Source organism: Lithobates pipiens, unplaced genomic scaffold (genome assembly GCF_037356315.1).
Source record: "Lithobates pipiens isolate NorthernLeopardFrog02 unplaced genomic scaffold, aLitPip1_a1.2 Scaffold_18, whole genome shotgun sequence".
NCBI classification, from domain to species: domain Eukaryota; kingdom Metazoa; phylum Chordata; class Amphibia; order Anura; family Ranidae; genus Lithobates; species Lithobates pipiens.
The window spans coordinates 151145306-151159362 of NW_027507758.1; positions in this window are offsets into that span (position 1 = coordinate 151145306).

Here is a 14057-nt window from a genome sequence, read left to right on the forward strand (position 1 = left end):
CAAGATGGCACAAAACCCCCACAAATGACCCCATTTTAGAAAGTAGACACCCCAAGCTATTTGCTGAGAGGCATGTTGAGTTCATGGAATATTTTATATTTTGCCACAAGTTGCGGGAAAATTACAAACTTTTTTTTTTTTTTTTTTTTTTAACAAAGTTGTCACTAAATGATATATTGCTCATGCATGCCATGGGCATATGTGAAATGACACCCCAAAATAAATTCTGCTGCTTCTCCTGAGTACGGGGATACCACATATGTGGGACTTTTTGGGAGCCTAGCCGCGTACGGGGCCCCGAAAACCAAGCACCGCCTTCAGGCTTTCTAAGGGCGTAATTTTTTGATTTCACTCCTCACTACCTATTACAGTTTTGAAGGCCATAAAATGCCAAGATGGCACAAAACCCCCACAAATGACCCCATTTTAGAAAGTAGACACCCCAAGCTATTTGCTGAGAGGCATGTTGAGTCCATGGAATATTTTATATTTTGCCACAAGTTGCGGGAAAATTACAAACTTTTATTTTTTTTTTTTTTTTTTCACAAAGTTGTCACTAAATGATATATTGCTCACGCATGCCATGGGCATATGTGAAATGACACCCCAAAATAAATTCTGCTGCTTCTCCTGAGTATGGGGATACCACATATGTGGGACTTTTTGGGAGCCTAGCCGCGTACGGGGCCCCGAAAACCAAGCACCGCCTTCAGGCTTTCTAAGGGCGTTACAGTTTTGAAGGCCATAAAATGCCAAGATGGCACAAACCCCCCCCAAATGACCCCATTTTGGAAAGTAGACACCCCTAAATTTAGGGGTACACTAGTGAGACTAGGTAATAAATGGCGGGTGCCCTGAAACTATAAAAAAATAACTAACCAACCAGCGTCACCTGTAACAGTTATATGGTGATCACTGGTGAAAGGGTTAACTAGGGGGCAATCAGGGGGCTTTATGCGGTAGTATATGGGGGTCCCTGGCGCTATAAAAAGCTGCAGCGAACCTAAATACCTACCTGCCTAACTAGCGTCACCTGTGACACTAATACAGCGATCAGAAAAACGATCGCTTATTAGGCTGGGTTCACACTGGAGCGATGCGGGAACGCCACGAATGCGCGGCGGGTTCCCGCATCGCATGCCTCCCGGCGGCAGTTCACACTGCCCTATGCGAACTGCTGGGAGTGTCAGTGAAATGTTACTGACACCCCCAGATCAGTTCGCATATCGCAGTGCGATCTGCAAACTCGGATCGCATGGTGTGAACACCCATGCGATCCGATTCTGCTGCGGGCCAAAAAAAGGGTCCCGTGCGAATTTGCGGCGGGTGCGGCGGGTGCGGCGAATGGCTGAACTCGAATCGCACAGAGATCGGATGTGATTTGCACTGCAGTGCGGTGCGAATCACATCCGTTCTCATAAACCGCTGCAATGTGAACCCAGCCTTAGTGACACTGGCGACGGGGGGTGATCACGGGGTTAAACCTTTATTGGGGGGGTTAGGGGGGTACCTTATAACTAAAGGGGGCTAACCCTAACTGCCCTAACAGTTATTAGTCACAAATGACACCCGCCGGGTGATCAGGGGGTTAAACCTTTATTAGGTAATAAATGGCGGGTGCCCTGAAACTATAAAAAAATAACTAACCAACCAGCGTCACCTGTAACAGTTATATGGTGATCACTGGTGAAAGGGTTAACTAGGGGGCAATCAGGGGGCTTTATGCGGTAGTATATGGGGGTCCCTGGCGCTATAAAAAGCTGCGGCGAACCTAAATACCTACCTGCCTAACTAGCGTCACCTGTGACACTAATACGGCGATCAGAAAAATGATCGCTTATTAGGCTGGGTTCACACTGGAGCGATGCGGAAACGCCGCGAATCCGCGGCGGGTTCCCGCATCGCATGCCTCCCGGCGGCAGTTCACACTGCCCTATGCGAACTGCTGGGAGTGTCAGTGAAATGTTACTGACACCCCCAGATCAGTTCGCATATCGCAGTGCGATCTGCAAACTCGGATCGCATGGTGTGAACACCCATGCGATCCGATTCTGCTGCGGGCCAAAAAAAGGGTCCCGTGCGAATTTGCGGCGGGTGCGGCGGGTGTGGCGGGTGCGGCGAATGGCTGAACTCGAATCGCACAGAGATCGGATGTGATTTGCACTGCAGTGCGGTGCGAATCACATTCGTTCTCATAAACCGCTGCAATGTGAACCCAGCCTTAGTGACACTGGCGACGGGGGGTGATCACGGGGTTAAACCTTTATTGGGGGGGTTAGGGGGGTACATTAGAACTAAAGGGGGCTAACTCTAACTGCCCTAACAGTTATTACAGTCACAAATGACACCAATGCAAAAAAAAAAAAAAAAAAATGACATTGGTGTCACTGTGACTGGGGGGCAGGGGTAATTGGGGGGGTGATCGGGGGGTAAAGGGGGGGTGTGAGTGTGCCTGGCATGTTCTACTGTGTGTGTGAGTGTTGGTGCAACTTACTGATCCGTTCTCCTCCGTGTCGGAACGAAAAATACCGACACGGAGGAGAGAATACATCACTTCCTCTCCTGTGTTTACATTACAGGAGAGGAAGTGATGTCACCGGGGATTTCTATTCGTCGGGAGCGATCGCGAGGGGGTGGCCATGAATGAATGGCCGTCCCCTCGTCCGGGATCGCTCCCGTACGAATTCCGACCGCCGCAGGCACCGGGCGGGGGCCCGATCGGGCCCCCGACCCGCGGGAGGCAAGGGACGTACATGTATGTCCTTATGCCTGCCCGTGCCATTGTACCGACGTACATCGGCGTGCGCCGGTCGGCAACTGGTTAATGTCATTTTGTGCAGGGACTGTTCTAAACACGGGAAACACGTGGCACTTCACAGGCATACTACAGACACCCCCCAGGCACCATATTTAAAGGAATATTTCACTTTTTTTTTTTCACTTTAATCGTCATTAAAATCAGTGCTCCCGCCAAAACGGCAGTTTTTAAAACTTTTTTTTGCAGTGACCCATGTCCCCTGAGGCAGGAGGCAGGTCCCCAAACCCTTTTTAGGACACTATCTTGCATATTAGCCGTTAAAATTAGCACTTTCCAATTCGAACGTTCGAGTCCCATAGACTTCAATGGGGTTCTAACGTTCGTACCGAACGCGGGGGTCGTTCGCAAGTTCTGGTGCGAACCGAACCGGGGGGTGTTCGGCTCATCCCTAAACCCTATGTACTGTAGTACCCTAGACCTTACCAGTCCTTATAAGGACTTTTGTGGAACAAGTAGGTTGTGAATGATTAGCAGACTATACCTCATTCCCTATACTGATAAAGGACTACTGCAGCAGTAGGGCAGCAGTCAGCAGTAGTGCACCTCAACCCTATGTATTGTGGACCTATACCAGTCCTTACGGAATAGCAGACTGTACCTCACTCAACCCTATGTACTGTAGTACCCTATACCTTAACAGTCCTTATAAGGACTTTTGTGGAACAAGTAGGTTGTGAATGATTAGCAGACTATACCTCAGTCCCTATACTGATAAAGGACTACTGCAGCAGTAGGGCAGCAGTCAGCAGTAGTGCACCTCAACCCTATGTATTGTGGACCTATACCAGTCCTTACGGAATAGCAGACTGTACCTCACTCAACCCTATGTACTGTAGTACCCTAGACCTTACCAGTCCTTATAAGGACTTTTGTGGAACAAGTAGGTTGTGAATGATTAGCAGACTATACCTCATTCCCTATACTGATAAAGGACTACTGCAGCAGTAGGGCAGCAGTCAGCAGTAGTGCACCTCAACCCTATGTATTGTGGACCTATACCAGTCCTTACGGAATAGCAGACTGTACCTCACTCAACCCTATGTACTGTAGTACCCTATACCTTACCAGTCCTTATAAGGACTTTTGTGGAACAAGTAGGTTGTGAATGATTAGCAGACTGTACCTCAGTCCCTATACTGATGAAGAACTACTGCAGCAGTAGGGCAGCAGTCAGCAGTAGTGCACCTCAACCCTATGTATTGTGGACCTATACCAGTCCTTACGGAATAGCAGACTGTACCTCACTCAACCCTATGTACTGTAGTACCCTATACCTTACCAATCCTTATAAGGACTTTTGTGGAACAAGTAGGTTGTGAATGATTAGCAGACTGTACCTCAGTCCCTATACTGATAAAGGACTACTGCAGCAGTAGGGCAGCAGTCAGCAGTAGTGCACCTCAACCCTATGTATTGTGGACCTATACCAGTCCTTAAGGAATAGCAGACTGTACCTCACTCAACCCTATGTACTGTAGTACCCTATACCTTACCAGTCCTTATAAGGACCTTTGTGGAACAAGTAGGTTGTGAATGATTAGCAGACTGTACCTCAGTCCCTATACTGATAAAGGACCACTGCAGCAGTAGGGCAGCAGTCAGCAGTAGTGCTCCTCAACCCTATGTATTGCGGACCTATACCAGTCCTTACGGAATAGCAGACTGTACCTCACTCAACCCTATGTACTGTAGTACCCTATACCTTACCAGTCTTTATAAGGACTTTTGTGGAACAAGTAGGTTGTGAATGATTAGCAGACTGTACCTCAGTCCCCATACTGATAAAGGACTACTGCAGCAGTAGGGCAGCAGTCAGCAGTAGTGCACCTCAACCCTATGTATTGTGGACCTATACCAGTCCTTACAGAATAGCAGACTGTACCTCACTCAACCCTATGTACTGTAGTACCCTATACCTTACCAGTCCATAAGGACTTTTGTGGAACAAGTAGGTTGTGAATGATTAGCAGATTGTACCTCAGTCCCTATACTGATAAAGGACTACTGCAGCAGAAGGGCAGCAGTCAAGTATAATATTCTTTCTATATTTGGAAGAAAGAATATTATACGTGTACAAGCCTATTACCATACCAGTCCTGAAAATAACCTTTGTGGACCTAATAGTAACAGCTACTGATTAAACTGACTGTCCCTGCAGAAAACAGCGTCCTGTCCCTTTCTCTACACTGACAAAAGACACTCAGGCTGCTGCAACAATGACTTGAATAGCAGTGCCTCAAACCTATATCCTGAACTACACCTAACACCTATACCATGATACCAGTCCTTAAAAGAACTTTTGTGGACCTAATAGATAGCGATTTGGGTCACTGAAGTCTCTCCCTGCTCCACACAGCAACCTCTCCCTATAGTGACAGAAGAAAGAATGTAAAATGGCCGCCGGATCGGGTCTATTTATAAGTTAGGGGGAATGTCCAAGTGTCCATGTGCTGTAATGTCTCAATTGGCTGTCCTGTACCCCATGATGGATGTGTCATCATAGGTCAAAGTTCTTTTACACAGTAAACACGGAAGTCCGCCGGGCGAACGGCGGCAATAGTCCGCCGATCGGGCAGACGGAGAACAGCCGAAATTTGCCGCGAAACGACCGCCGAGCGAACCGTTCGGCCATCCCTAATGCACACGCTATTTACATATCAATGCAGGTTATTTCCATGTAAACACAGGGTCTGCAGGTGAGTCATCTGTACATGGCAATAGAGCAGAGCTGGGCAGCATTAGTAATAGAACTTCACACTGAGATATCGGGACACAGCACGGGACTAAAACTCCAGGGGACAAGGGACTTTAAACTGGGATAGTTGGCAAGTATAAGGCAGCTGCTTTGGGCCCCACAAAAAATGATGGGGTCCAGGGCCGCGGCCTCTTTTTCCCTGCCTTAAAGACGGCCCTGCTTACTACTCTTTGAAGAGATATCCGAACACAGATGGTTTTACAGAGAGCTTTACACATGTGAACAAGTCCTTTTTCTGACACTATGACTAGTGTGGCAGTGATTAAAGATAATGGGACTAGTGTGGCGGCAATTAGAAATGTTGGGACTGCTGTGGCGGTGATTAGGAACACTGGGACTGGTGTGGCGGTGATCAGGGACACTGTGAAGGGGCAGAGGTGAGTAGGAATACAGGACTGGCCGCTCTGGTCTGGCGCTTTTGTACTGCTGTGCTGGTGATCAGAGAGAATGGCTGGGGGCACTGACATAACAGTGATATCACAGCAGCCAGTCATTGTATATGATCACTGCCACCGCAGTACGATGTCACCACACTTGCACTGCACTGTTCAAGGAGGGCGATCAGGATTTTTTTTTTACATTATGGTTGCTTATACAGCCATGATGGCAATCATTATAAACAATAACTTCTGACAGTGCTCAGCTGTATTACAATTACAATTGGCAATTACAAAGATCACAGTAGTAAATAATGGCTGTCCTTAATGACACCCATTGTTTACTACCATGATCTCTGTAATTGGTTATAGTAATCACATGGCACAGGGCCAATCACAGCAGTTTGAGAGAGAGTGCACGAGCAGGCGATGTGGGAGGACATATGGGTACATCCATCCGCATCGGCGCTGCTCCTTTCCAGTCATATACAGTAGCTACATTGGCTGGACGGGAGGTGGTTAAAGGCTTGCCATGTTCAGCATCTACTGTATTTACTCAGTGTAACTCCATCTTTTATATTTTACAAACAAAATTACATATTATAGTGTGTTTGAGTGCACTACAATTAACTTTAGTGTATTTTTTTTACTGATCACATGTACTTACAGTAGATTAATTCTAAAAGCAAGAAATTTTTTACCTAAAGGCATTCCCTGCATTAAAGAAGTTGTAAAGGCAAAAGGTTTTTTTATCTTAACCACTTAAGGACCACCTCCTGCACATATACGTCGGCAGAATGGCACGGCCGGGCACAACATGTACCGGTACGTTGCTTTTTAAGTGCCCAGTTGTGGGTCAGGAGCGTGCCTCCGGCGGCGCGCCTCCGGCGGCGCGCTCCTGAGCTCCGTGTCCGTGGGACCAGCAGACCCGATCGCTGCTGGTGTCCCGCGATTGGTTCACAGAGCTGAAGAACAAGGAGAGGTCTGTGTAAACAAAGCTCCCCCGTGCTTCCTAGTTTGGCTGTCACCGATCGTCTGTTCCCTTTTATAGGGAAGGACGATCAGTGACATCACATGCCAGGCCACGCCCCCTACAATAAAAAACAATGTCATACATAACACCTACACTGCCCCCTAGTGGTTAACTCCTTCACTGCCAGTGTCATTTACACAGGAATCCGTGCATTTAAATAGCACCGATTGCTGTATAAATGACAATGGTCCCAAAAATGTGTTGCAGTCACAATAAATATCTCTGTAATATATTACTAGTAAAACAAAAAATGTATAAAAATGCTATAAAACTATCCCCTATTTTGTAAACACTATAACTTTTGCGCAAACCAATCAACAATTGCGATTTTTTTTTACCAAAACTATGTAGAAGAATACGTATCGGCCTAAACTGAGGAAAACAATTTTTTTTTATATATTTTTTGGGGATATTTATTATAGCAAAAAGTAAAAAATATTGCATTTTTTTCAAAATTGTCGCTCTATAGCGCAAAAAATAAAAACCACAGAGGTGATCAAATACAACCAAAAGAAAGCTCTATTTGTGGGAAAAAAAGGACGCCAATTTTGTTTGGGAGCCACGTCTCATGACCGCGCAATTGTCAGTTAAATCGACGCAGTGCCGAATCGCAAAAAGGGGCCTGGTCCTTTGGCTGCAAATTGGTCCGGGCTTAAGTGGTTAATGTATTCTATGCATTAAGATTTAAAAAAACTTTTGTTTATTGCAGCCTCCCCATCACCCCCTTATTATTTACCTGAGCCCCATCTCTCTCCAGCATTATCCATGAATGTCTAAGCTGGGGCACACCTTCTGATTGGCTGAGACACAGTAACGGTGCCATTGGCTCCCGCAGATGTCAAAGTCAGTCAGCTAATCAGGGGAGAGAGGGGGCAAGGCCGGGTCAGGGGTCCGTGTCTGAATGGACACACTGATCTGTGACTTGGCTCCAGTGCCCCCATAGGAAGCTGCTGCCAGGAGCAGCAAAAAGGGACCCCAGAAGAGAAGGATCCAGGCCGCTCTGTGCAAAACCAACTGCACAGAGGAGGTAAGTATAACATGTTTGTTATTGAAAAAAAAACAACAAGCCATTACAATCACTTTAAGGTAAAAAAACTTCCCAGTAGTTCTATCACCCCCCCCCCCCCCCCCCCACCTAATTCCCTATATACTTACCTATCTTGATCCAGGCTTGTGCCAATCAAATCCTGTGAGAAGGGAGCGGGAGCAGGGCCAGGCTGCACTGTGTGTGTCTCTGGACGCTCACAGCAGGGTTTCCCATAGCACACAGCTTGATATGAGGCACACAGTATAGGAGGAGCCAAGAGCACTGGCGGGGGACCCCAGAAGAGGAAGATCAGGGCTACTCTGTGCAATACCATTGCACAAAGCAGATAAGTATACCATTTTTCTTATTATAGGAAAAAATTAAGCCTTTAAAACCACTTTAAACACTTGCTTACTGGGCACTTAAATCCCCCTCCTGCCCAGACCAATTTTCAGCTTTCAGCACTGATGCACTTTGAATGACAATTGCGCGGGCATACAACACTGTACCCAAATGACATTTTTATAATTTTTTTTCCCACAAATAGAGCTTTCTTTTGGTGGTATTTAATTACAGCTGGGAGTTTTATTTTTTGCTAAACAAACAAATAAAGATGCAAAATAAAAAAAATCATGTTTAACCACTTGCTTACTGGGCACTTAAACACCCTTCCTGCCCAGACCAATTTTCAGCATTCGGTGCTCTCACACTTTGAATGACAATTACTCAGTCATGCAACACTGTACCCAAATGATTTTTTTGTCCTTTTTTCCCCACAAATAGAGCTTTCTTTTGGTGGTATTTGATCACCTCTGGGGTTTTTATTTTTTGCGCTATAAATGAAAAAAGACCGAAAATTTAGAAAAAAAACGCATATTTCCTTGTTTCTGTGACAGAATTATGCAAATTTTTAATTTTTCTTCATAAATTTTGGCCACAATTTATACTGCTACATGTCTTTGGTAAAAATAACCCAAATTAGTGGATATTATTTGGTCTTTGTGAAAGTTAGAGAGTCTACAAGCTGTGGTGCGAATCGCACAAAATTGATCACATCTGATGTACTGGTGGCCTATCTCGCTTCTTGTGACCCGAACAAGTCAGGAAAGTACAAATACCCCCCAAATGACCCCTTTTTGGAAAGTAGACATTCCAAGGTATTTAGTAAGAGGCATAGTGAGCTTTTTGATGTTGTCATTTTTTTCCCACAATTCTTTGCAAAATTAAGATTTTTCATTTTTTTTTTCTCCACAAAATTGTCATTGTAATAGGTTATTTCTCTCACATGGCATGTGTATACCACAAATGACACCCCCCAAAAAATTCTGCTACTCCTCCTGAGTATTACAATACCACGTGTGTGGGACTTTTTCACAGCCTGGCCACATAGAGAGGCCCAACATGCAGGGAGCGCCATCATGTGTTCTAGGAACATAAATTACACATCTAACTTGTTGACTATTTATTACACTTTTGAAGCACCAGGACAATGACACGTGACACTGATGACAGATGGCACTGATACGTGGCACTGATGACACGTGGCACTGATGACAGATGGCACTAATATGTGGCACTGATGACAGATGGCACTAATATGTGGCACTGATGACACGTGGCACTGATGACACGTGGCACTAATACGTGGCACTGATGACAGATGGCACTAATATGTGGCACTGATGACAGATGGCACTAATATGTGGCACTGATGACACGTTGCACTGAAGACACGTGGCACTAATACGTGGCACTGATGACAGATGGCACTAATACGTGGCACTAATACGTGCCACCGATGACAGATGGCACTAATACATGGCACCGATGACGCGTGACACTGATGACAGATGGCACTGATAAGTGGCATTGATGACACGTGACACTGACAACAGATGGCACGTGACACTGACAGGTGGCACTGATGACAAATGGCACTGATACGTGGCACTAATACGTGGCCGTTCATCTCTGTCTGTGTGAGGAGGGAGAGCGGCTCTGAGAAATGATCTCATATGTTTACATATGAGATCATCTCCCATTGGACACGCCAATCGCGCTGTAAACGGCCGCTGTGATTGGCCGTTTACAGCGATCTGTGTTTGCCTGTCCCCGGGGGACACGGCGAACACAGAACTTCCGCGATGCGCGCCCGCGGCGGCGCGCATTGCGGAAGTAAACATTAGGACGTCCAGGGACGGCCTCCCGGACGAACGCGCCTGCTCTACGGCCGTCATTCGGCTATAGGGCGGGCGCGAGGTGGTTAATAGTTTGTTATAAAATTTTGCAAACAGGTAATTTTTCTCCTTCATTGAAGTGCGCTGATGAAACGGCACTGATAGGCTGCACTGGTGGGCACTGATAGGCATAGTTAAGGCGGGAATAATAGGTACAGATAAGGTGGCACCGATAGGCACAGATAAGGCAGTACTGATGGGCAAAGATAAGGCGGCACTGATGGGCAAAGATGGGCACAGATGGGTGGCATGGATGGGTGGCACTAAGGGGCACTGATAGGTACCACTGATAGATGGGACTGATGGGCACTGATAGATGGCTCTGATAGGTGGCACTGCTAGGCACTGATGGACGGCACTGATGGGCACTGGTGGGCACTGGTAGATGACACTGATGGCACGGATATGTGGCACTGGGGTGCAGCACCATTGTTGAGGCAGATTGTGGGCACTGATGGGTGGCACTGTGGACACTGATGGGTGGCACTGTGGGCACTGATGTGTGGCACTGTGGGCACTGCTGGGTGGCACTATGGGCACTGATGGGGGGCACTTATTTATTCCTGAGGTGGCACTGGCAGGGGGCAGGTGGGCACTGGTAAGCTGGCCGTGATTGGGACTGATGTCCCGATCATGGCCGCCGGTGATCGGCTCTTTCTTTTTTCTCCTCGCGCTGTCAGCGTGAGGAGGAAAAATAACCGATTACCGGCTCCATTGTATCACATGATCAGCTGTCATTGGCTGACAGCTGATCACGTGGTAAGGGGTCGGGATCGACCCCTTGCTCGGATCCGTGATCAGGTGAGTCTCATAGACTCGCCGATCACAGAGCGTGCCGCGCATGCCCCTCAGGGGGCGTGCAGGCTGCTCGTGCACGGGACAACGTCAATAGACGTAGTCCCGGCAAAGGAGGTCCGCGCTGTAGCCATCATTTGGCTATAGTGCAGATCTCTAGTGGTTAATAAACCATCATGCTAATATGTGATGTAAACAACATCCCCTAAACAAGATTGGGAGTGGCCTAGAAGAAGATAATTAAACAGAACCACTCCTTGGCCACCTACCTCTAAATGAGCATATCAGCTGCTTGGGTGAGTACACATTGCCATGGCATTGATGCTTCACAGTGCAGCAATTTTAACTCAACATGTCAAATTTCACAGGCAGCATCGCCTGTCAAACTTGCCCGTTGAGCTCAATGAGGCTGCACAGCAGCCACAAGCCAAATGCTTGCCTTGTAGTTGTGACACAATATTTCAATGCAAAATTTCCATTCGGCTGGGGGAAAAAAACACATTCAGGAGGCAGCAGTATCACCTCCTGCACTAACAGTGAGAGGGTCTTAAAGGGGCATTAAATACCACAAGTGTACGTTAAGTACAGAGTGCAGGGTTCACATGTGTGCTACATACAGAGTGCAGAGTAAGAGTACAGGGGTGCCCTCTTTTTCCCCAAGATCACCCCTTTCCCCTGTACAGTGCTCTACTCCCACCCTTAAATCCACCTCCTTGACAGTACCTGATAGAGAACTGCGGCTGCAGAACAGCAGGACAGGTTGCTCAGGAGGAGAGTGTGGTGTAGCTGTGGGGCCATGGGCAGGAGAGGCGTCAGGCGGAGCACAGTTGAGTTAACTCCACACTTGGAACTAGAGGAGCAGGATTGGCAAATGCGGACAAAGGCGCCTGGATAAGTGGGTGCTGGATCAAGCTGTCAAAGGGTCCTTTCTTATACTTGCAGAGCCAACACTAACCTGCCTGAAAAAAAGGACCAATTTTTACTGACACAAAATTCCCCTAATGGACATTTACTGACAGCTGTAAAAATCACTGATCTTTACAAACTACCAGTAAATTTGCTGACAGGCAAACAGGCTATGCTGCCATGGATTAGAAAGTAGAATTATCAGGTAAATGTGACACACTATTCCATTTTCAGGAATGAACTACCAATGTCTCGTGCTGTGTGTCTTAAAGTGGAACTTTAAAATGAAGTCCTGCTAGGTCACTCCAGGCTGGCCCCTTTTGCAGGTATAGCTAAGTAACTAAATGTCTAAACTATTGTAAAGGAAGCAACAGGAATGACAGTGCTGAAGGAACACTGTTGAGGAAGGGAGAAAAGAAAACCAGGAGAGGTGAAAGGAACTCTACTGACAGGGAGACACAAAATAATTAAACCGACAAGGATAGAGTGTTATCTTAGTCTTGGTCTGCTGCAGAAAAGGACATGTAGGGAAGATTTTATTTTTATTTTTTTTTCAGATAATAAACGTATGTATATATACTGTGTGTATAAAATATATATATATGTATATTACCAAAAGTATTGGGACTCCTGCCTTTACACATATATTTTGTATTCCCTTGAGCCTCAGTGCTCTTCCATACAGTGAAATAGAAGTCAAAGTGATTGTAAAGGTTGGTTTTTTTATTTTATTTAAATAACAAACATGTTATACTTACCAAGGTTGTGCATAGAGCAGCCCCGATCCTCCTCTTCTGGGGTCCCCCAGTGGCGCTCCTGGCTCCTCCTCTTCATTGGGTGCCCCTACAGAGAGCCGCTTTCCCTGAGAGCACCTGTGCAGGCATGTTGATGAGTTCCGCTGCTGCGTCCATTGACACAGACAACAGGACTCGGCCCGCGATAGTCAGAGAGAGCAATAATTCTAGCAAAAGACATCCTCTATAATTCTAACCTGGTAACCATTAAAAATTTTTTAAAGCATCACCTATGGAGATTTTTAGGTACCATAGTTTGTCGCCATTCCATGGGTGTAAGCAATTTCAAAGCATGACATGTAAGGTATCTAGTGACTCAGCGTAACATCATCTTTCATATTATACAAAAAAATTTGGCTTACTTTACTGTTTAGTTTTTTGGGTTTTTTTTGATTCATGAAAGTGTCTTTTTTCCCCAAAAATTGTCTTTGAAAGCCGCTGCGCAATTACTGTGTAGCGTAAACTATTTCAATGATCGCCATTTTATTCTCTAGGGTCTCTGCTAAATATATATATATATATATATATATATATATATATATATATATATATATATATATATATATATATATATATATATATATATATATATATATATATATATATAATGTTTGGTGGTTGTCAGTAATTTTTTGAGCAAAAAATACGGATTTTAACTTGTAAGCAACAAGTGTCAGAAATAGGCTTAGGGTTAAAGCGGTTCTTCACCCTAAAGGGGAAGTTCCGCTAATCTGATCCCTCCCCCCCTCCGGTGCCACAATCGGCACCTTTCAGGGGGAGGGGGGTGCAGTTACCTGGATAATCCAGGTATCTGCACCCACTTCCGGGCAGACCGCCGCAGACCCCCGCAGACGCCCCCCCCCCCCCCCCCCCGTTGTGTTCTGGGAAACACACAGTTCCCAGAGACACAGCGGGGGACCATAAGAGACGCGCAGCACGACTCGCGCATGAGCAGTAGGGAACCGGGCAGTGAAGCTGTAATGCTTCACTTCCCGATTCCCTGATAGAGGATGGCGGCGGGGGCAGCAGCGAGACGAGCGATCGCTCGTCATCTGCCGCCAACATCGCTGGACCCTGGGACAGGTAAGTGTGATTTTATTAAAAGTCAGCAGCTGCAATATTAGTAGCTGCTGGCTTTTAATATTTTTATTTTAGGTGCAGAACCGCATTAATGTACAAATGAGTATAATCTGAAACGTTTTGCTATGGATTTGCAAATAAACCACAGCACTGCAGTCTGTCCCCTGACTATAGTGACACCGGTATACGGCCACTAGGGGGAGATTTTCCTCTATGGACGCCACGCAGACCATTC